This window comes from Lycorma delicatula, chromosome 10 (genome assembly GCF_047948215.1).
Source record: "Lycorma delicatula isolate Av1 chromosome 10, ASM4794821v1, whole genome shotgun sequence".
Classification (NCBI taxonomy): domain Eukaryota; kingdom Metazoa; phylum Arthropoda; class Insecta; order Hemiptera; family Fulgoridae; genus Lycorma; species Lycorma delicatula.
The window spans coordinates 102,602,449-102,626,362 of record NC_134464.1 but is presented as its reverse complement, the minus strand read 5'-3'; the positions used below and the strand labels follow the sequence as shown (position 1 = coordinate 102,626,362).

Here is a 23,914-nt window from a genome sequence, read left to right as displayed (position 1 = left end):
CTCCCGTTCAAATATTTTTATTCGCTTAGGAGATATAATTAAAATTAAATTACAACTAAGTTCGCCACACCCCTCCGTGCTCTACCCTATCATTTATTTTGTAAACTATAAAGAAATCTTTACCACCATTTGAAGTGTCAAAAGAGCATAAAATAAAAACTTAAATGAACCAGCTTACAAATCTATATGATAAACCGTTTAAAAGATATAAGCCATTAAACTTAGCAGTTTTGACAACTTGGTGGCTCTGAAATTCATCCGAGGGATACCTTTGATACCCCTTCGATTATATATATATATATATATACAAAATCTATAAATAGCAATTGCATTAAATCAAACAATAATACTCAAATATATTAAACAAGCATGTAATATGTAATAATCTGGCTTAAATGAAAGTTAGAGATAACTTTAGGAAATAATAATTCAGAGAACAGTAATAATGATAAGAATTTTTGTTCGTGAAAGCCTTCTAGACTTTTCATTGATAATTGGTTTTTCCTTGATATCTCCAGGCTAGTTGAGTCGATTTGAATAAAATTTGGCACGATGGTTTCTTCACATAGGACATTTATACCATTTAATTGTGGACACAGTCGGCCGAGGGGAAACGAAGTACGGACGTTATGGTTTCCGTATAATTTAACATTTTACTCTAAGTATAAATAATTTTTTTTACATTTTATTACTTCTTAAACTGCTAAGATACTTTATGGTGTATTTGTTCTTATTCAATCACTCGTAACCGGAAGTGGCAAAAAATCCTTTGTTGTAGTCGGTCGTTTCTGGAATCAATGTCGCCAAATTCTTTTCCCGGTTAGGTAATTTCATTTACTTGGGATAAATCTAATTCTTTGGGGTTTTTTTCCGTCAGTTATTGTATTTTTTTTTATTTCTCCAGACTGCATTAACCTGATTTTACTATATTTTATATTATTATTAGGGAGTACGGGTCATTGATTCCATTTAATTTTGATTACAATTGATGAAAGGCTTGGTGAGATACGATCACCACGGTTCCGGTATCTCAAAATTTCACTTAAATTTCCCGACAAAGCCGGGATAATTATGCAAATCTTACCGGATTTCTTCTCTTTAGTTTTTAATCTCGGAATACATTTTAACAAAAAATTTCAACTAAGAAAATTAATTATAAAAAACGTTTCCTGGGAAGATTTTTTCATCTCGACCGAGCACTCGTGGGATATTGAAGCTCTTTTTTGATAATTTAGTTAGTTCCTGCGATAAAATTTTAGAAAAAGAAATTATCAACAACGAAAATTTAAGCGCCAAAAACTTTTAACAATTTTCATTGAAGTTAATTGAATTTTAAACAAGGGTTCTAGTTGAATCAACAGAGACTCAAAAAAGCCTTAACCTTTAAAAACTAAGGGCGCTAACGAATTTTAGCAATAAGGATCACCAAAATGGCGCTATAGCTATCGTAAATAGGTAGCGTAACTCGAGGACTCGCAGTAATTCTGTTCCTATTAGAGATAAGTAAAAAATACTAAAAGGTAGGATTCAAAGGCCCAAACCTATAAATTAATCAAATTTTTGAAGTATTTTTAATTTCTAATTGCCAGTTAATCCGGATTTACTGTGAACATTTGTAATTTGTTTATAAAACGCCTATAACAATAAAAAGTCAATATAGCATTCTGTTATTAAGCTTACTATATAGTCATTGCTTAAGGGATATCTCTATATCTTATTTAACTGTTTATTTATCAACATTTGAAAATTGAATTTTTTAGAAAAAGCGTTTTTTGGTACCTTGGCTAATGTTCAAAACCGATCGTTGTTAATTATGCTTTTTCAAATATAAAAGTACTTTAATTGTTATTGTAAGGTAAAACATTTACTTTAAATGGCACAGATGGTTTTTCAAAAACTTTAATTTTTCAATGTGTTTTAGGAAGTAAATTTTAGCGTACTTCGTAAACACATGTAAATGACGCTACGAACAAATCGATATAAAAAATTAATGAAAATGGTAATTTTAATGCAACTTCGCAGATTTACGTAAAAATACGTCATTTATCAGTACTTAACATTAAATTTGATGGATTTTGCAAATTTTTTGCTGTTTCTGAAAAAACGTTGTTTTTTGAAAAAATATCTTGCAGCAAAACAGCAAAAAATTTGCAAAATCCATCAAATTTAAAAATTTAAAAAAATAAATATCACAAGTAGAAACCTATTGTAATTTTTCATAAAAAAGGTCCCCGATACTTTTTCTACAAGTAAAATTAAGAAATAATGGATATATTATTAATTTATCCATTTAGTTTTACTGTGTACTAGAAGGTACCCAGTTTTCCAAGCTACTTTACCATAGCGCGATTTTTGTGCTTATTGTAAAATTTGCTACAGTCCTTAGATTTGCTCGTAGAAAAAACAATCCGGGTGGTTTTTTGGGTGAAATTTTTCCAGCTTTCTATTGGTTTTTCTATTTTTACATGAGATTAATCTGATAACGTAGACTGGAATAAAAATTCAGCAATTTAAAAAAATGTAGGGTTCAAGTATAGAGTTAGAAGAAGAATCGTTAATTTTTATAGGCACTAAACTGAAAGAGTAATAAAAAAGGGAGTCCGACAAGGATGTACCCTGTCTCCGTTACTTTTTAATCTTTACGTAGAACTTGCAGTTAATGATGTTAAAGAACAATTTAGATCCGGAGTAACAGTGCAAGGTGAAAAGATAGAGATGCTACGATTTGCTGATGGTGTAGTAGTAGTAATTCAAGCTGAGAGTAAAATAAATTTATAAGAAACAACGAACGGCATGGATGAAGTCCTACGCAAGAACTACCGCATGAAAATAAACAAGAACAAAATGAAAGTAATGAAATATAGTAGAAATAATGTTGATGGAGCACTGAATATAAAAGTAGGAAGAGAAAAGATTATGGAGGTAGAAGAATTTTGTTACTTGGGAAATAGAATTACTAAAGATGGACGAAGCAGGAGCGATATAAAATGCCGAGTAGCACAAGAGAAACGAGTTTTCAGTCAGATTTGATTACATCAATAATTAATTTAAACGCCAGAAAAACATTTTTGAAAATATATGTTAGGAGGAGCGTAGCTTTACATGGAATTGAAACTTGGATGATCGGAGTACCTGAGAAGTAAAGATTAGAAGCTTTTGAAACGTGTTGCTATAGGAGAATGTAAAAATCAGATAGGTGGATAAGTGAAAACTGAAGAGGTGTTGCGACAAATCGATGAAGAAAGATAGAAGCGTTTGGAAAAATATATTTAAACGAAGAGACAGACTTACAGGCCACATATTAAGGCTTTAATATTGGAGGGACAGGTAGATGGGAAAAATTGTGCGGGCAGGCAACATTAGGAATATGTAAAATTGTTAAGATATGCCGGCCTTCGTGACACGAGTAGTTGCGTCTCGGCCTTTCATCCGGAGGTCCCGGGTTCGAATTCCGGTCAGGCGTGGCACTTTCACACTCGCTAAAAACCATCTATTTCATCCTCTGAAACAATACCTAACGGTTACCCCTAACATTAAAAAAAAAAAAAATTGTTAGGATATCGGATGTTGGGGTATACCGAAATGAAACGATTGGCACTAGATACGGAGCCTTGGAGAGCTGCAACAAACCAGTCAAATGACTGAAAACAAAAAAAAAGCGATTAAAAATAAAAAGGCTGTATTCCAAAAATTAATAATTTTTCTTTAATTTCTTAATTAATCGCGTATGTTTGCTTGGGAATACTTTTATTCTACATATTTTTTTGAACCCATTCCAATAGTTTATTTGCTGTAGTAAATTTTTTCGAAATTAAAATCTCTATTGAATCAGCTTCTCCATCGTGCATCTTGTAGGACATATTTTAAAAAAAATTTATTCCGCATTCCTAATAAATTTCTGAGTAAAGATTTAAAACAAATATTTGAAACAATTTTGTTCAAAATTTTTTTTTTTAACTTTTTTTTGCGGTTCTTTTCCGAGTAATACAGAAGTCTCTAGTGACTAACCGTACTTACATAATAATATTCCTTAGCTTTAATCGATATAATTTATTAGTTTGTGGGGCAATAAAACTAAATACCCAGTTATTATAGGTTTTTAATTAATTGTATCTCGATCTTTAATTCACCATGGTCGTTAAGCCAACGACCCGAAAATGCTTAAAATAAATTACCCTTTCGATAGTTTGATTTTTTAATTAAGATATTATATAACTGCGCATTTCTTCGTTTACAAACATCAGTTTTGTGTTGTTTTTTCCTGTAGTTAAGCCCATAAATTTATTATCAGCAGTTTCTAGGTCGTTCTCGATATCCGCAAAAAGCATATTACCAACTGTATAATTAAAATTATCCTTGTTCGACATATTTCACTACTTTATTGTCATGAGATGTTTATCCGCTCCTATTAACTGTTATTTGATTCCAGTATAAGTTTCTTTTAAATGTTTATCACTTTTTTTGAAAATCAAGTTGACACAAATTCAAAGTTATCGAAAATTAAAAATTTTCATCGGGTAAAACGGATTTAAAGTATCAATGTAAAAAATCATTATTATATTACACGAACGTTTTTCCTCATGTTTCCCCTTGTACCCTTTATATATACATATTATTTTGAAATTAACTTTTATTGTATCCTGTTATTTAATATAAAAATTTTATTTACGGGAAGTATTATTTTTTAAATTAAATTTAAATTATATATAGTTTAAATATGATTGTCTAAAATGAATTCGGCCACGGCTGTTGTAATGCAATATAAAAATAATAATACTAACAATTATAATACAAGAAACGCGCGTTAAATCATTTTAAAGCTGGAAATATTCCATTTAGGTTATGCAGTAACCGGTAATCGCATTTACTGTTATAAACCGAGAAAGAGGTATATATAAATCCGATACCATATCACCAACCGACCAACCTGTATTAGAACTGGTTTTTAGTATGCCACTCGTACACAAGAGTGCGCAGTCGTAGTGTAATATTCATTTTCTTTTTTAACTCACCTCTTACCTTACCTAGAATACTTGTTGAATAAGATGGAGTGGCGGAGCGGTAGAGAAATGAGGCACCAGTTTACAACAGTCTTGTAAGGTCACTCGGTTGGATCTGTTACGTATGTGTATTTGTATCATAACCGAGTAGTGTTCTACGTAATTTTTTTTTTGTGTTAAGTGTTTTGTTTATTCGTAATTTTTTTTCTGTTCCGTTAAAATCGATCGATTAAATATGGTCGATTAAAATTGTGATATTTTTATTCAAATTTAGAATTAAATAAAAAAAACAGTTTATTAGTGTTATATTAGTAATTTGTTTTATTTAATTTTTTACGATCAGTCTTTAGCAACAAAGGTAAGAATGTTTTAATTAAATTACAGTGTTTTTGGTTAAGTTGTGTAATTTATTAAGATAAATTAGTTTCACACCTCATATAAATTCCTGTTTATACTTACAGGATGCAAATGTATATTAGAAAAAAGATTCATATGAAATTCATGGAATGGGTGTCTGTCTGTGCGTGTGTGTGTGTGTGTGTGTGTGTGTGTGGTGTGTTATGTGAGGAATGCGTTACATTTAAAAATTCAAACACCTGTCTTTCCCTTACACATTTTTAAAAACTATTTCTCACACACTTAACTGCTCGTTTAACAATACAAAAATTGTTAATACTTTCTCTCAGTTATATATATATGTGTGGGTGTATATGTATATATAAATTTCGCAAAGGCAGGAATGAATATAACTATGTTATTTTTAGGTAGTATAAAATGCCTAAATAATTCCGGAGAAGTATACTAATTTGGATCGTTGGAAATCTCTTTTTCTCAAAATTATAGATCACTCATCTAAGGAATTTATGAATTAGTTATTCAATTTATTTCGAATATTATTCTTTCTTATCAGTATAGATGCGGAATGTCTGTTCTGATGATCATCTCTTTAGCGGTCATCCCCTGTTTCTCTTTATCTGCAATTTTTATCTCTGCATCCGGTTAAGGCAAACAGTTTTTTTCGACTTTGTTATTAATGAAATAATTTTTTTATTATAATCGATATTGATGTAATAATACATAATATAGATCACGGTCAGGAATGATACGGACATTATTACGAAATAATTGCCTGGATGAAACCGTGGTAAACTTTTGATCAGAGCAACTTCATAAAATTTACAATTAATTATGAAATAAAAATTTGATGTAGATAAAATTCATGCTAATTATTTATGTTATAAAAATATGAGATAATGTTAAAATGACTACTTGAAGATACTTATTATAAAAACACAATTCAGAAAGAGTTAATGAAAATTATTTGAAACCATATTTATATTTACATTGAACAGGATGTAGAAAATTCAATTTTTTTAATTAGTATTATTTAAAATTATCGATACAGTAATATTTTTTTCTGTAGAAGAAAATCCTTTAATTGTATTTTAAATGAATTGGTGGGAAGATGTTTTAAAAGATTCGGTTATTTATTAAAAATGACAACGGAAATATTTTAAGGACTTTTTTCCTAAGCTTAAGCATTGTATTGTTAAAAATACTCTGGAAACAGTAAAGTGGAAATATTTTTCATAAACGGTTTTTTTTAGAGTAATAAATTTTTTTACTGTTATTTTAATGAAATATATAAAAATGTATTCTACGAGTTTGTCGTAAAATTACATAGGTTCTTTACAATACGACAAAAGAAAACTAGTGTTAATTAGCTCGACTATAGGATTCTTATTCTCGCTTAACTCTTTCCTACTTTCTTGTTGCAACTTCAACTCTGTTTTTGCGTTTTGTATACTCTGGATTATTTGTAACAGCAACAAACAGTATTACCGAAACAATTATTTTTATTATCGCGTTTTATGTTTTCACGGAATTTTGAATTTAGGTTGACCTATATAAAACATTAAATTAAAATATTAATTCTTGAACCGATTAATCGTTCTAAAGTAAGTTCATATTTTATAAGCCGCTGGGATACGATTTGCAGAGGTGGATAAATATCATGACCTTTAAACTTGTTCTTCGTTTTACGATAAGACAAAGAAGTTGTTTGGATTTTTATTGCCAGGGTTTCTAAAAATAATCGTTCATTGGCGGATGTAGTATCGCAACGATGATCTTTCATTGATTCAGTTAATTGGTGGAGGGGGGAAGAATTAAAATAAATTTTTAGGCATTCATAGATTTTAAGCTTTGGGATAATGTCTCATGTTATGGAAATGGAGTATTTGCAGAATAAACTACAGTTGCCTTCTTTATAAAAAAAAAACCTTTCAAACCTATTCTTTTACGGCGATTTTCGTTCTTGTTATGGAAAATTATTCAGTGGTAATATAATTTCGGGAGATCAATCATGAAAAGGACGTAGAACTTTTTACATTATATTAAGAAATACATTCTGAGCTGTCAGTTTTAATAATGGAAAAATATCTCGTGGTTGATTTGTCGTGAGCAATTTTGTACCTCCTTTTACGAAGTAAAGGAAGTATTGTGATTGTGATAAACCTCGGTTTTCAGATTTCAACGGAAATATCCATTATGACCATACTTGAATTCATTTTCACTAGTTTCGGCGAGACCTCTGTACGTACGTATTAATCTCGCATGACTCAAAAACTATTAGGCCTAGGAAGTTGAAATTTTGGATTTAGGACTGTTGTAACTTCTAGTTATGCACCTCCCCTTTTGACTGGACTAAAAGTGTCCAAAAAGCCCAAAATCCAAAAGAATTTGGATTTTTAACTTTTTCTTAACTGCACTAATAAGCCCTCATTGAGAGATTTTCAATGATATATCATAAGTGATAATTATTTTCATTGGTTCCAGAGTTATAGCCGAATAAAATTTTAATTAATGTAATATTTGGATCTTACAAGGGGAAGGCATATCAATTCGAATCTGACTTCATTTCCTTTTTTTAACTTTTTTTTTTTTTTTAATTTAATATTGATTTATTAATAATTATTAACTTCTGACAGTAAAAAAAAACTTTTACAATAGATAACTCAATAATAACAATAAAAAAATATGAAAATAAAATTAGAAGTTAAGAACTTAATTTGGCTCATTGTCAAAAACAATCTGTTAAATATCTCATTCCCAGGTCGGGTATTTTGTTACAGTCAAATTCTCCAGTTACGCGCTTAGGTAAAGCCTTTTCCATCGAACTATAATAATGCTAAGAATTTAATAATTACTGAAGCATTAAGGTTCAGGTTCTGAAGCGTGCATCCAAACGGTATGTGTGCCCAACGCCAGTGATCGTTATCGGGCAAGAAGGGATCGCATATAAGAATAAGTCGATCGGGACGAAGAAAAATCTATCCGTTGAGGAAGATTGCAAAATGACAGCCCACTAAAAAAAATAGATTGCCTTCAAGGCTTCTTCCGTACCATTCACAACCCGTTGAAGATAAGCATCATTTTTTCCCCCTTCGGGAGCATCTGATAAGTTAATGATTTTACGTTGATCGGTATGTAACATTAAGGTGATACAGGTTTTTCCGGGAATAAGAGAATCAATTAAGGAAAAACTCTGATTAATTCATTATTATTTTAAATAAACTACAGAAATTGTCCCCGGTTACGAGTTTTTCTTTTGAATCGAGATGAATTGTATAGCGTACGGAAAATACAAAGTCTGGATCCCAGAACCTTTTGTATTAAACAGAGTGACGCAACCGCTCCATCACGGAGGTCAGCGGGGAGGTATTATGTCTTACGTGGAACTTTCCAACAGAACTGTAAATCTTTCTACCAGACCTTCACAAATGTAGTGAATAATCAATATAAACAAAACTCAGTGAATTAGAGGATGAATAACGCAAATTTTGAATACTCCTTGTGAAGTACTGTTGATTGTAATAGCTTTAAATCTAGCCTAAATCGGTACAGCAGTAGGGTTTACATTCTACAATAAAACTTTGTTAACAAAATATTTTATGAGGGGGAAATACGCGACACGTAATTAAAAAATTATAAATATTAATAAAATCATTCTTTCTTTAAGGTATAATTTATTTAAAATATCGCATAATGGAACTGGAGTTGATGTTTCAGTCTGATCCCTAGTCTAGACAAGTCCTGGATAATGATTTTACCTTCCCTGATATTGTAATTATATCAGAGGAAATATTAAAAATAGCTTCTCATGTTGATTGTACTTCTCAACATCTCGCGTGAGAATAGAACACATTAAAATCTCTTGTAAGATAATCTATATAGCTGTGTTATCTATTTGGTCTTACGGTTAAGGAATACTTAACGAACAATCACGAAATTTTGTATTTATTTAAATTTTGCTTGTTTATTAAAGTAATTATGTTTTAATTATAAATTATTATCTTTTTTAATTTCTAATTTAAATTTATCTTTTTTTTTTTCTCTTAAATCACGTATGTACAGTCGGTTCCAATTAAGGAACCACATGGAAGTTGCATTAAAAACCACGTGAAGAGGGGTTTTCAGTGAACACCCTAAATAAAGCGTACTTATATAAATAAACAACATATACATGAAAAGGCTACATAAACAAACATATTTGCATTAAATGGGTTCGCAATATTCTAGTGAAAAAAGCAAACCAAAAAAGACCGCAACATTTTTAAACAAAAGACTACCAAAGCTTAGTAAAGAGGTTTATCATATGTCTGTTACCGAACCAGTTCAAGTGTCAATTAAATATTTGAAAAAAAAAAAACAAGTAGAAGTATTGTAGACTGCTGAATAATTTATTTTATAATCCATCTATCTGTAGTTTTTACTTTATTTTTGACATATGTAATCTTGTTCACGTATTAAGATTTGAGAGGGACCTGCGAAATAGAGTAGGAAAAAAGAATGGTGGATTTTTTAAAAATGTCTCGAAAACTTTGTTTTAGTATAAAATACCTTAAGAAATTTTTTTCAAGGAGTAAATTACAGGAGGAAAGATTATCACTTATTTTGTTGTAGTGATTTTTACAATAAACTTCTGTAAATTAAACGAAAAAAGTCTTCTTTTGAACGGACACTCCTGACTTCCTTGTACGCTTATTAAATTACTTATATAAATTTCAAAAAAAATGAAAAGTACATAAAATTTTATTTCATTAATAACTCATATTTAAATTAAAAAAAAAAAAAAAAAACGTTAAAAAAAGAAATAGATGAAGTCTGATTCGAATCGGTGTGCCTTTCCCTAAGATCCAAATATTTCATTAATCAAAATCTTATTTGGCTATAACACTGGAACCAATAAATGTAAGTACCACTTATGGTGTATCGTTGAAAATCCAAATTTTTTTTGGACACTTCTGGTTCAGTCCATTTCAAATCAAAAGGGGAGGTGCACAACTAGATATTACAGAAGTCCTAAATCCAAAATTTCAACACCCTACGGCTAATCGTTTTTGAGTTATGGGAAATACACACGTACATACAGACTTCACGCCAAAACTAGTGAAAATGAATTCAAGTATGGTCAAAATGGAAATTTCCGTTGAAATCTGAAAACCGAAATTTTTCGCAAAAAATGGCGAAAAAATTTTTAAAATTGCAACAAATTATGTTTTTATTTTCTTATTTTTTATCTCGTTATGAATTTAAGCTTAAAAAATTATTTGAATAAAAAAATACCAAATCAGGAGCAAGTTGAAAATTTTAGATTCAATCTATTTTTACTTCCTTATTCGAAATAAAGGAAGTATTGTGATAGCGAAAAATTTCAGTTTTCGATTTCAACGGAATTATCTATCTCGACAATCCCTGAATCTATTTTAACTAGTTTTGGGGTTACGTCGTACGTACTTATGTAACTCGCATAACTCAAAAACGATTAGCCGTAGGATGTTGAAATTTTGAATTTAGGACTGTTGTTGTAACATCTAGTTATGCACCTTCCCTTTCGATTGCAATTAACTAAACCAAAAGTGTCCAAAAAAGCCCAAAATACAAAAAAATATTGGATTAACATAAATAAACACCAAAACTAATCATCCCATCTGCATTTTTGGCGTTTTTTAGATTCCTTGAAAAAAAAAACCAAAAGTGGAGATTGGTTTTTCGGATGATTACCGTACTTTCTCTTGATGCAGTATATCATCATCATATGGTTTTTTCTCATGAATCAGGTCCGTAGTACCATGGCGTCTTCATTTTATTTATTCCCAGCTTAAATGTTAAGAGCCTGATAGCTTTAATTTCCTTTTACGTCTTATATTTCCGCAGTTTTTTAGTAGTGCTTTAATCAATCCTTAGATTTTTCTGTTTTTAGCTTCTATTCTTGTTACTCTCCTCATTACTTCTTCATTTTTACTTTGTCCATTTAATCAATCACCTGCAATTTCCTCAGCACACGCATTAAACTGTTTACAGCAGTTTGTTTTAAGTTTAATCTTCAGAAGATGTTTCCACCTTATTACATATAACTATTTCTTTCTGTTAAATACTTTTGTTATTGCTGTTTTTGTTTAATTTTGTAGTATATTGTACTATATCTAAAAAAATTACTGGCTTTACTCTTTACTTTATTATTAAAAAAATTTATTTTACATTTTTGTTTTATATTAACAGTTATTTCCAAAAAAATATCATTTCTAAGAAATAAGAAATAAAGTTTTATACATTTTATTCATATTTTGGTTATTTTTGATAATACACTAAAAAAAGGAAAAAAGGGTATATTTTTCTAAAAACTCAACTTTTTTTTTTAATTAAATATTTTAGTTTTATAATCATAAAAAATAAAGAGAAAAAAACTTTTTCCCTTTACTTAAAAAAATACATTGGTTTTAAAGTAGAGTAAAAGAATAAAAATACATCAGATTGCAGGTGTCCTATAAAAAATATCTGAAGTCATTACCTCATCCTTATTTAAAGAAACGAAACATATGACGTCAACTATGATATTGAGATGAATATTAATAATTTAATTCTATTTTTAATTAATTTCGATTATGATGGAAATAAAAGATGATGTTTTATTTTGTGGTTTTTGGATTTTATGAAAATGATTTCCTATTGAAAATAATGGAAGCAGTTGGGAAGTTAAAGAACATCGTTTTCTCTTTTTTTTTTTGCAGCTGACAGTAATTCTTTTTCCTGCACAATCCGTATTATTTGAATTCATCAATCATTTATATGATGTGAATAATAAAAAAAATTAATTAAAATACAAACGTTATTTCTTTATGCGTGAAAGAAACTTAAATTATGAACCTGGCCTTACATGGTTTTTTTTTTCAGTTTGTAAAAGAGATTTTGATTTAAATAATGGAAATAAAAAAATAATAATAAAACACTTTTTTATAAGCGTCATTAAAAAGTTAACTAAGCGTAATCAGTTTATACAATTAAATTTAATATACATGACGTCATATATTTACAAACGCAAGTAAAATATATGAATTCTTCAAACAATTTAAAATACGATATTAATAATAATTGTATACTGATTTATTATTATTATTATTATTATTAGCAATATAATGACACAAAAGGATTGGTTATAATATTAAAAAAAAATTATTTTGTCAAACATAATAACGATCACATTTCATAATGTATTATTTCATTATGTGTATTCTTTAGGTTTGAATAAAAAAAAAAATCTAATAAAAATTATTGTCATGTGCAATTACCATCGACAAATTTATTAATAAACTAGCTGTACCCTGCCACGCTTCGCTGTGGCACAGTGAAGTTTCTGCGACGTTTATCAATTGATCGTTTCTTCGATGGAGAACAATATCTCTAGGTTGGAACTGATCTCCGACTATGACAATCGCTACTTCGTTTATAGTTGGAGCATTATATCTCCGGACATGTTCTCCAACGGGCGTTTTGTCTGCGTGAATGACATTCTTGTGGGTATCTGATGGCATCATATCGATTGCCGTTTTGAACAAACGCACCAAATTGTTCCTTTCGTGAAGGAGCTTCTGTAGCTGCGAAATAATGGATCTTCTTAGCGAGGTATGTATTCCACAACGTGCATCGATCGACTTCATCTCTATCATCATCGATGAAGTACATTTGAAGGAATTTATGGTCACTATCTGGGAACGAGAGCAGGGAGCCGGCTTTGTGATATATTTGCCCTTTGATTTTAAAAGTTGGCATGAATTGAGTCGTCACGATTTCCGCACCAAATGACGTCATTTGGAAGCAAGAATTATATTTCCTGATGTTCGATAGGAAATGCTTCGATTCAGCGGTAGATCCGCTGTAGCAAGTAGAGTTTTCAATGGCTCTGGTGGTGCATCAAGTTCAGGCAATTTGATTTTTCCGCCGGCGCAACACATGCCTTTCGTTTCATTATTAAACTTTAGAGCCTGGCAGTAGGTACAGACATGACTCATCTGGCCAAAGACAACATGCCGACTTGAACTATAATCAACAGCTGGATTGTACCGGAACCCGAGACGATTGTATTACAGATACAGATCAGCTGTTCTTTGGGTTCGTGTTCCCTGCAATCAGTGCTGAGACAGTACCGTAAATTGAATCTCAAATAATAAATTAACTAGTAAAACAAGGATACTTTTGCCATTATTTTCATTATTCTAATTATTATTGTGGACTTATTTTTTATTGTCTGTTATTATTGTTACTATTATTCTGATTATTATTGTGGTCGTGATTACTATATATTTTTTTATTATTTGTTTTATGATTGTCGTACTATTATTGGTTTGTCTGGTTTTACTTGTGTTTTTAAAGCGATAAATTGTAATTATATAAACATTCTCAATTGTCAATCTCTCAATCTTGATCCGGCCGCGAACACGCGACAATATTATAACCAAAATAAATTATATTATAACCACTAAAAACAATTTCATTGTAATAGTATTTGTGAAACGCCTTATCACAATAACATTTTGAAATAAAAAAAAAATGGTGAAACTGTCAATTAAAAAAATTAAAAAAAAAACCCCTGAAAAATACTCGTTGTGAAGGTATCCCTTAAAAATCAATTCTTTGTTCCGAATCTGAAAAAAATTGATATTTTTAAAATTCAGAAGTTTATTCAGAACTGTTTTGAAATACAACAAACAACTGGTTTAGAAAACACACGAAAAAAAACAAGCAAGCTAGTCATTCGTTAAGAGCAACATTTATTTAATAAACATTATTTTGGTATTTATAGATACTTTCCCGTCTAGATAGCGGTATAGCAGAACTATAGCTGTAGAAGGGAAGCCCAATTACGGTCAGCCCAATTTGGACAAATGTGGTTTTCACTGGGTCTTGACGTTTTGACATCTAAGGAACCCAAAAAACCGGATGGAAATTTTCCGGATGTTAATGTTTGTATGTACGAGTGTGTGTTCGGTGTTGGTCTCTAAATCACCTTATATCTCCAGAACTGCTGAACCGATTTTGACCAAACTTGGTCAGATTACTTTTACATATGGGGGGCATTGATGCTATTAAATGTTCAACTTGAAAGGTCAGGTGGGTGAGGCTGTAAAGCAGTCACCCTCTGTTGAATTATAAGATTGCAATAAAAGATGGAGTGTATCGTTAATTATGTGTAATAGGTACTGCTTCAATCCCCCCGGGTTTGTAATTACGAGGTGATGAAGACTAAAAACACACTGTTACACAAAAGTATGATGTATTGACAATGATTAATCACATATCTATTCAACCGCATCGAGCGGAGCCAGCAACCAGGATCGCGGTTAATATGCGACTGACTACACGTTTGTCTGAACACCTCCCACCAGTAATACGACAGTGGCGCTATCTCCGGCATTCTCAATATCTCGCGATTTAGATTAATTAAGGTCATATTTTTCTTAGGCGCATTTGTTAACGATGAAAAAATAACAAAGTTTGCAAAAAAATATTTTTACAAAATCGCTCCCCCGCCCTTAAAAAATGCTGTTGTAGTCGTCTGTATGTTGTGACGTTACAGGTGAGCGGTAGAATTACATAAATGAATAATATTTAAAGTATAAAGTGTATAATTTAATAATATTTAAAGTGTAAAAAAACTATTTCGGTCTGTCTAGGTCTCGCACTCGATCGCCATTTTTTAACTTAAAAAATATTTTAAATTAAGTGTTGCGTGTGTGCGCCCGCTAAGTCGTAAGTTCGGGAACGTACGAATTTTTAGCCCCGTTTTTACCGAACGCGGCTTTTTTAGCCGCGTTCGGGGAATCTTACAACTGTGTTGTCAGGTTTTTTTAAATTGAAATTATTCCGTGGCGAGTGAATAATTTTAAAAATATAAATTTTGGGGGGTTCGGGACGTAGTTGTGTTATGACGGGTATGTTCATACTGGAAGTGTTTTTCGGATTTTTGTTTTGTATTATTCACCATTTTTGTGATTTCATAATATTTTTATCATAAGGAGATTCACTAACACCTCTTTTTGCTTGATGATATCGAAACATAAGCTTGAAGCTTGTACTTGGATATGGAAATTGGAATTTTTTGTAGCATATGAAAAATTCTACGCCTGACCGGGATTCGAACCCGGGAACTCCGGATCTATCGAATATTTATATGCCAGGCATTTCCCTCATACCATGTCTCCATTCTTTCCTACTTTCCGTTAAATTCTTCAGTCACTCTTAGATAGCGTTTCAATTTACTTTTGTATCATTAAAAATTATTATATTAATTAATATATTCATTAATTAATTATTCTATTATAATAGTTTTAACTATTTTCCACTCGTGGTATATCCTAACAGATTAGTTCTAAAGTATTCTGGTAAAATAGTTATTAATTTCTATTCCCGTTTCATATTGACCCCAAAATATTTTTCATTACTTAATGCTATAACTGAAACAGCAAATATCACTACCCGACTTGCCTTTTGACGATTAATAACTCCAGATAAATCAGTCTGGAAGCGATAATAAAATTTTTAGAACAATATTATTTATTTATTTATATATTAACCTCTAAAAATCATTGAAAATAATAAACAAATAAATTTATAGAATCACCGTTGCCACGAGCTAATAATAAAATAAAATAGGTATTAAAATTTAATAATAGTAATACTAATGGAATTTATTTTAAAAATTATTATTTAAAAAAAAAGAAGAAAATTATCTCATACATTATACAAAGAAATAGTAAAAAAATAATTTACGGTACGTAATTAAATTCCTGTGCATTTATTATTAATTAATTATTCATATTTTATTATAATGATTATGTCATTAAAAAACAGATTTGACTTATTTATGAATAAAAATGTCATATCCGTATTGGTTATATACAAGACAACGTGACATGATATCGAAAGTTACGTAACCATTCCCAAGAATTACATGTCCCTAATGGGGGATGCTTTCTGGAAAAAGTAAGGGGTGAAATAGTTGTCCGTTGATTTCTTCATTAAGCCGATTATATTTAGCTAAGCTCAGTGAAATTGACTTCAATTTAAAGTTGCAACAATATAAATACTCAAGAATTTTATTTTATACGAACTTTACTTAATAGCTTTACTGGATGAATCGCTGATTAAAAACCGATTAATTCTCATTAATAATTTTTAAAAATGCTACATAAAGTTTGAGTAGTACTGATGAAGAGTATTATTATCTTTCCACCACTGGAATTTAATCAGGTCTTTTTTACTTTATTATTTACGTCCAAAAATATATCTTAATTGAGTTAAAACATTTACTACTTAAAACTATAGTTTCAAGATAATTTTTATGATTTTAAGCGTCTTAAAAAGATGTTGAAGTACAAAAATTTAGCGGTTTGTAAAAGGTCCTTTAATGATCAGAGTGAATATGTCATTTGTGGGACCGAACATCACGTACGTTTCATTGAGTTTGGTATACTGTTGTTCAGTACAGCATTCGATTTAATAAAACTAATTCACTTTCCATTTCCCCTAATACGCTTGGCATAGGATTCTTGTTATTATTAATATTTTGATATACTTTTCAGAAATTATTTGTGTTTCATATCTGATATCCTAAAATTACCCGATTATGGGAAAAATAGTGTTGTTCCTAACCGTAGAATAAGATGTAAAAAAAAAAGTTTGGCTTTTAATTTGTTATATATCTTTGATGAGGGGTATTTAGTGCTGGTTTAGGGCTAGAATTAAAGATCAAAATGGACAGTTTCTGTTGTCCGCATGGCCGTAGAAGATTCCGTATCTTTCCGCTTAACAGTGTCACTAGCAAAGATGGCGACTCCTTAACAGAAAGCCTTCTGTCTTTTCCAATATGCTAATCGAAAAAGTGTAGTTTTTTATTGTTGAATTATTTTTTACCGTAAAATTTATTTACAATCAGAGATTAATAATTATTAATAAATCAATATATTTAGATTAAAAAAAAAGGGATGAAGTCGGATTCGAATCGATGTGTCTTCTTCTTGTAAGATCCAAATATTTATTAATTAAAATTTTATTCGGCTATTATTCTGGAACCGATGAAAATATGTATATTTATGATATATCGTTGAAAAGCTCTCAATGAGGGCTTATTGTTACAATTAAGAAAAAGTCCAAATCCAATTTTTTTGGATTTTGAGTTTTTTTGGACGCTTCTGGTTCAGTCGATTTGCAATCAAATCTAGGTGTTACAAAAATCCTAAATCCAAAAAATCAACATTCTACGGCTAATCGTTTTCGAGTTATGCGAGATACATACCTACGTACAGACGTCACGTCGAAACCAGTTACAATGGATTCAGGGATGGTCAAAATGGTTATTTCCGTTGAAATCTGAAAACCGAAATCTTTCTCGACCACAATACTTCCTTCGTACAAGGAAGTAAAAAGAATACAAGAATTTTTTAAAAGTATATTTAGTGTATGCAAAAAGTAGATAAAAATTTGTTAATGGGCTCTCAATAAGGTACAAATGGCGTACTTATAAATTGTTGGGTATAACGTATACATATCTTTTAAGTGAATGCGATTGGTTGTAAAAAATCCACTGTCCAGACCAGATGATTAATTAGTACCTGGAAAATGGATATTAAATTAGAAAATAATGAAGGGCCATTGATTTTTTTTCATTTTACATATTCTGATTTACTTCTTTATTAAGCTTTGTGGAATGTCTTAGCGAATAAAGTGGCCTGTACAGATTTATGAAGCGGAAAGTAAATCTAATAAATTTTGTTTGCAAATATTTCAAAATTTTTAATCACACCCAAAAAAATTCTCCAAGACGTTAGTTAAAGGTAAAAAAATTTGCTGCAGTTGATTTATTTGGCTACTGTAAACGATAAAAATTAATGAAGTTATGATTTTTCATATATTAAGTTTTCATATATATTTTTTCCCCATGTATGAAAGTTTATCTTTTTTCGTGATATTTCTAAATCGGTTTGTTAACTTGAAGATAAAAATTTTTAAGGACTCTGAATTATTTTCTTATAATTTACGTTTTCGTTTTTTATGACCTTTAAAATATGTCCAGTAGTAAGTAACCTATGAAATAACTATTCTTTAAAGTTTATTTTCGGAAATAATTCGATTATGGTTGGTAATAACAATATTTATCGCGGTTGATGCACTAAACAGAAAAAAAATTATACATAATTTATCCATTACTGATTAAAGATGTATTGAATTTAGAGTAGCTGTGATCCATGTGAAACAACAGAGGTGCTAGTAGTACTAGTCAAGAATTGCTTTCCCTTTGATTAATGATGTTCATTAATCCGGCTTGTGTGGTGCCGGTTCACGACCGGCTTGTGTGGTGAACAGAGTGAAAGGATCGCTTTTAGGGTAAAATATCACATATAGTTTTTGAAAGGCTCGATATGAATAAACATGAATACATTCGATTCTGTGAAGAAGCCAGCGGGAAAATTTATTCCTAATTTCGTACAAAAATCTTGTACGATTTGTTTATTTTTTCTTTGAATCTATGCAATTTTTGAGATTCTCTTTTTTTCTCAGATTAGACCGGCGTAGTTATAGTATTTAACATAAACGTTTTTCGTAAAAAGATACAAGTAAAAGCTACACAGTAACTAATGATTGTTCATTGTCAATAAACTAAATAATATTTGTTTTAATAATACGGATGACATTCCATCCGTACTGTTGGCTGTAAAATGCAACGAATACTAATGTCTACTATTTCTTATTTTTTTATATTAAAACAAGTGAGATAAAAAGTATTAATAATGTATAAAATTATTTTAATATCATCTACGCTTTATGAATTTCTCGTCTTTTTTTTAGTACAATGTTTGTTGAGTCACCACACCACATTATAGTTAAAAAAGAAAAAAAACAAAAACAATATTAAGCATAAGAGTTTACTGATCTGTAATAAAAGTAAAACCACAATTTAAAATCAGGAAAAAACAAAACAAAAATAAACCGGGAGTAAAACTGCTGGAAGAAATCGAATTAGTCACCGTAAAATTGATCCAACCATTGATACGTCGAGTCATACCACTGATGTAATTTAGACAAGTTTAACCGGATGAATAGTTGTTTTGATTTAAATAACCCGGATATTTGTTGCTAATCTCTGAACCGAACAAAAAAAAGATCGATATTTTTATAAACCTTTTAACTTGAAATACGTAGTTTTAATTTAGAATTAATAAAAACGATAATTGTATAACATTAGATTTCCTTCAAAAAAGGAAGCGATAAAGACCAAGCTAGGAAAAAACTAAGGAATAAAAAATGTTCTTTTAGGAAGGAAATAAAACAAGTGAAATACATTTAAATATAATTTGATAACAGGCATCCACGTACTATTCACTTTTCATAATTTCCGATGAGTTTAAAGCTTAATAGCGTGCTTCGTAAACGGTAATAAATTTAAGATATTATATTCCTCAGTAAATTTTCTGTTAATCTATGCAATTTCTTTTTACTGCTGTGATTTATTTAAAAAAAAAAAACATTAAAAAAGGACATGAAAGAATATTCTTTTATAGGCTATTTTTATATCGAATTTAAGTTGCGTGAAACGCATTGAAAAGATTTTAATAGTATATCCTGGTAATTGCATAATCACTATTCTTTTCTCTTTGTCCTTGCTCAATTACGGCTTTTTTATATCAACGATTTTTTTTCAGATATCGGTAAGCTATTTTCTTTCGGGAACTGTTACGTTTAAGATGAAAAATCTAATACGACAAAAAATCGAAATTTTTTCGTTTTGATAAACTTAAAAAAAACATGTTTTTATTTTACTATTTCAAACGTGGAAGACTTCTTACTTTGTTAATCTAATATGTAAATGTGAAACTAATATATAAATGTGAAAGTTTGTAGAGGGCCATCTGTGTATTTGTAACAGCATCACGCGAGAGCCAACCGACAGATTGCTTTCAAATTTTCACGATACATTCTTCTTACCCCAGGGAAAATTTTAAGTTAAAGATCGAGGCCGTAGTTTCCTTGGGGATGAAGTTTTCCTCGTCAAAAATTCTTAGATACACAAACAAAATAAAAAATATAGATACAAAAATCTTAGATACACAAACAGAATAAATAGAAGAGTTATTACTATTCTGTCTTTCGAAATTTAGTTTCTTTTTCAGGTATTGATAAATTCTGAATACTTTAATTGTTGTTTATTAGTATTATTATTCTCACAACCAATAGGATAACAATCACACCTAGACGGCCAGTAATAATTAAAATAGTGATAATTAATTAAATACGTAACTCGTTTTCTTTATCATCTTAGCAGACTAATTAATATTTTTTTTTTTTTTTTGGTGTATGCATTAACCCACCGGATTGGTCTACTAGTGAACGCGTCTTCGCAAATCAGCTGATTTCAAAGTCGAGTGTTATTAGGTTCAAATCCTAGTAGAGGCAGTTAATTTTATACGGATTTGAATACTAGATCGTGGATACCGTTGTTCTTTGGTGGTTGGGTTTCAATTAACCACAAATCTCAGAAATGGTCGACCTGAGACTGTACAAGACTGCATTTCATTTACATTCATACATATCATCCTCTTTCATCCTCTGAAATAATACTGATGGTTGTTCCGGAGGTTAAACAGAAAAAAGTAAAGTATATATGTATGTTGGTTTCTCCGTAGAAACTCAACTGCCGAACCAATTTAGATGTATGACCTTGTGTTGGAATCCTTACGTTACTGGGAGTGTCATTGGCTATTTAAAAGTATCCATATATATATATATATATATATATATATATATATGTGTGTGTGTGTGTGTGTAGTAGTAGTAGTAGAGATTTGCCGGTTGAAGCACAACTTCAGTTTAATGAATTGAATTAATAAACTGTGATCCTCTATCACTGTGTTAACTAGGTTTGAACTGAATGATTCAAATCAATCGAATAAATATTATAAAAACAATAGAATAAAATTTACGTTAAATAAAATAATATTATATAAATTAAAAAACCTCTTTTTAACAATAATAGGCTTCCTATGGGAAGTGATGAGGTGATGCGAGACCTCGTACAAGGGTAGACCAATCATCACAGTCAATTTTTAACAAACCGGGTGCTCCTGGGGCGCTGTTTTGGGAGGTTCAATTGGGTGCTCTTATAATACCTATGCAAACAATTATCCGATTTTCAAAATTAAAACTAGCTACTTATGTTAGTAGTTTACAGGCTAACTTTTGTACGCATCAGGTAAACTCCCGATCTGGCAGATCACGGTTATTCGGAAATAGTGTAATAGTAAATGCTGTTTTGTAAATGGAAGTACTGAAAATGAAACAATTTTTTTAATTCTCATCACTTCTTTAAAAAAATTAAAAGTATTAATTTACAAGAGATTATATTAATTTTATTAAAAAAGAATAAATAAAACAGAAATAAATTCGATTGGTAAAATCGAATTTAACGATAAAAATTGAGGGTTACACTTACAAAGTAATAAGTGCAATATTACATCACGGATTTTCGATTCATTAAGGTCCTTATACTAGTTTTATTAAAAAGAAAAATACGGTATGAAGTGAATGATATGACTATCAGCAAAAAAACTTGGCCGTGAAATTCAACTTTTAGGCAATAAATTTTAATAATAAATCCATAAGATAACAGTCAGTAATTCATAAAAAAAAATAAAAGCATATTCTAACAAAACGCGACATTTCTTCAGCTCAAAAAACAAAAATTTGTATATTATAGATAAAACTGTCTTAAACAAAACGATACTGATACCAAATAACGTAAGACACTACATTTCTATTATCTAAATCTGTTATTAATTTAGAATTTTGTTTAAAGAAAATAAATGTTAAATATATGTAATAGACAATAGATTTACAATTATACATAATAAACAACGTTTAAGCGTTTCATATAATAAGCAAAAAAAAAAAAAATTTTTACAAAATCTTACCGGGCCTATTTCATTTATTAAACAACGAATAATCATAAGAATTGTATTATTTTTGTAAATGTGATATGCATAACATATAAATGAAATCGGGGCTGTAAGAGTTTTATGAGAATTTTTTTTTTTTATTGTTATATGGAACGCTTAAACAATATTTATTATCTCTTACTGTATATCTATTGTCGTCTGTTACATATATTTAACATGTATTTTTTTTAAAGAAAATTCTAAATTAATAACAGATTTTGATAATAGAAATGTAGTGTCTTACCTTTTTTTTATATCAGTATCGTTTTGTTCAAAACAGTTTTATTTATATTACCGTACGGTTTCCAATTTCATTGTATTTTTTTTTTATATCACTGCATTTTGTTAGATTATTCTTTTATTTATTTTATGTATTACTGACTGTTACCTTATGTATTTATTATACATATTTACATAAACTATTAAACTCCTGGTAACGTAAAGATTCCAATGCGGGGCCATACATCTAAATCGGTTCGGTCGTTGAGCTGCTACGGTGGAACGAACATTATGCATCCTAAATACATTAATCTCCTTTTTGGGCAGTCGTGTAAAAAACTAGTGAAGAATAATATTAGTTATGTTTAATAGAATATTGATTGGAGAATAAAAATGTTACCTCTCAATTTTTTGTTTTACTATCATTATGAAGCATTAAAATTCACCGGTGATGAGTAGCATCACTTTATTACTTGATTCTTTTTTAAGTTGCAAACAAAATTAACGCATTTAAGTAGAGTAATCAGTCTTTTGAGAAATAAATTCAATAATCCTATCAATCTTTTTTTATGATAACTAGTATGTACCCGGCCACTTTTCGCTGTGGCACATTGTGGTTGCATGGATGAGAAATGAGAAACAAAACAAAGCATACGTTTCATAGAAGTTTAATTTTGCAATACTTGTGGATATACAATATTTTTTGTTTTTCCACTGTCTGCGTAGATATAAAGGCTATCTGGTTTGCCGACTCGGGAACACGCAACATACAGTAGTCCATGTGAGAAACAATCCGCATCTAAATCTAAACCACACAGTTCTAAAGATTGACCTTGAGCTTTATCGATTGTGATTGCAAATGCCAATCGAATTGGGAATTGCAATCTTTTAAATTGAAATGGTGTATCGGTCGGGATCATGGATATTCGAGGAATGAGGACATCTTCACCTGTGAAAGGCCCAGTTAAAATCGTTGCTTCCACTACGTTTTCATCAATTTCTTAACTGCAAGTCGCGTGCCGTTGCAGAGTTTTGGCTGATTAATATTCCGCAACAGGATAATTAGCACACCTATTTTCAATTTTAATATGTGTGGTGGCATCTCTGGCAGATCAAGTGAGTTTAAAAATCCCGTTGGATAATTAACTGGACACGCATATTCGTAGTCAACTGCAATGTACGTACGTGTTGCCACAGTGTTGAATATTTCAGGCAAGCATTTATTTCCTCACTTTGAATGCTGGATTGAATAGCATTATTAAGTTGATAGACATCTTTATTCTTTGCGGCAAGGATAGCTCGTTCACTGAGCCGATCGTGATTTCTATGATTAATTTGAATATCAGGAAATACTTTTTCGATCAGTTC

At 30.1% G+C, this 23,914-nt stretch overlaps 1 protein-coding gene and 1 pseudogene across 6 annotated transcripts in view; one reads left to right on the top strand and one right to left on the bottom strand.

Moving 5' to 3' along the window:
• Positions 1 to 1,578: 1,578 nt before the first annotated feature.
• LOC142330932 (uncharacterized) lies at positions 1,579 to 23,057 on the bottom strand (annotated as a pseudogene).
• Positions 5,016 to 23,914, top strand: part of LOC142331738 (cadherin-87A-like) — a 218,044-nt gene continuing 199,145 nt past the window's right edge. For 5 of the 6 annotated variants that reach the window (XR_012758076.1, XR_012758075.1, XM_075377792.1 and 2 more), the window contains exon 1: positions 5,017 to 5,358. The gene's annotated coding sequence lies outside the window, so the exon portion shown is untranslated. Of the gene's footprint in view, positions 5,359 to 23,914 lie in introns of all 6 variants that reach the window. The other variant, XR_012758077.1, reaches the window with a different exon arrangement.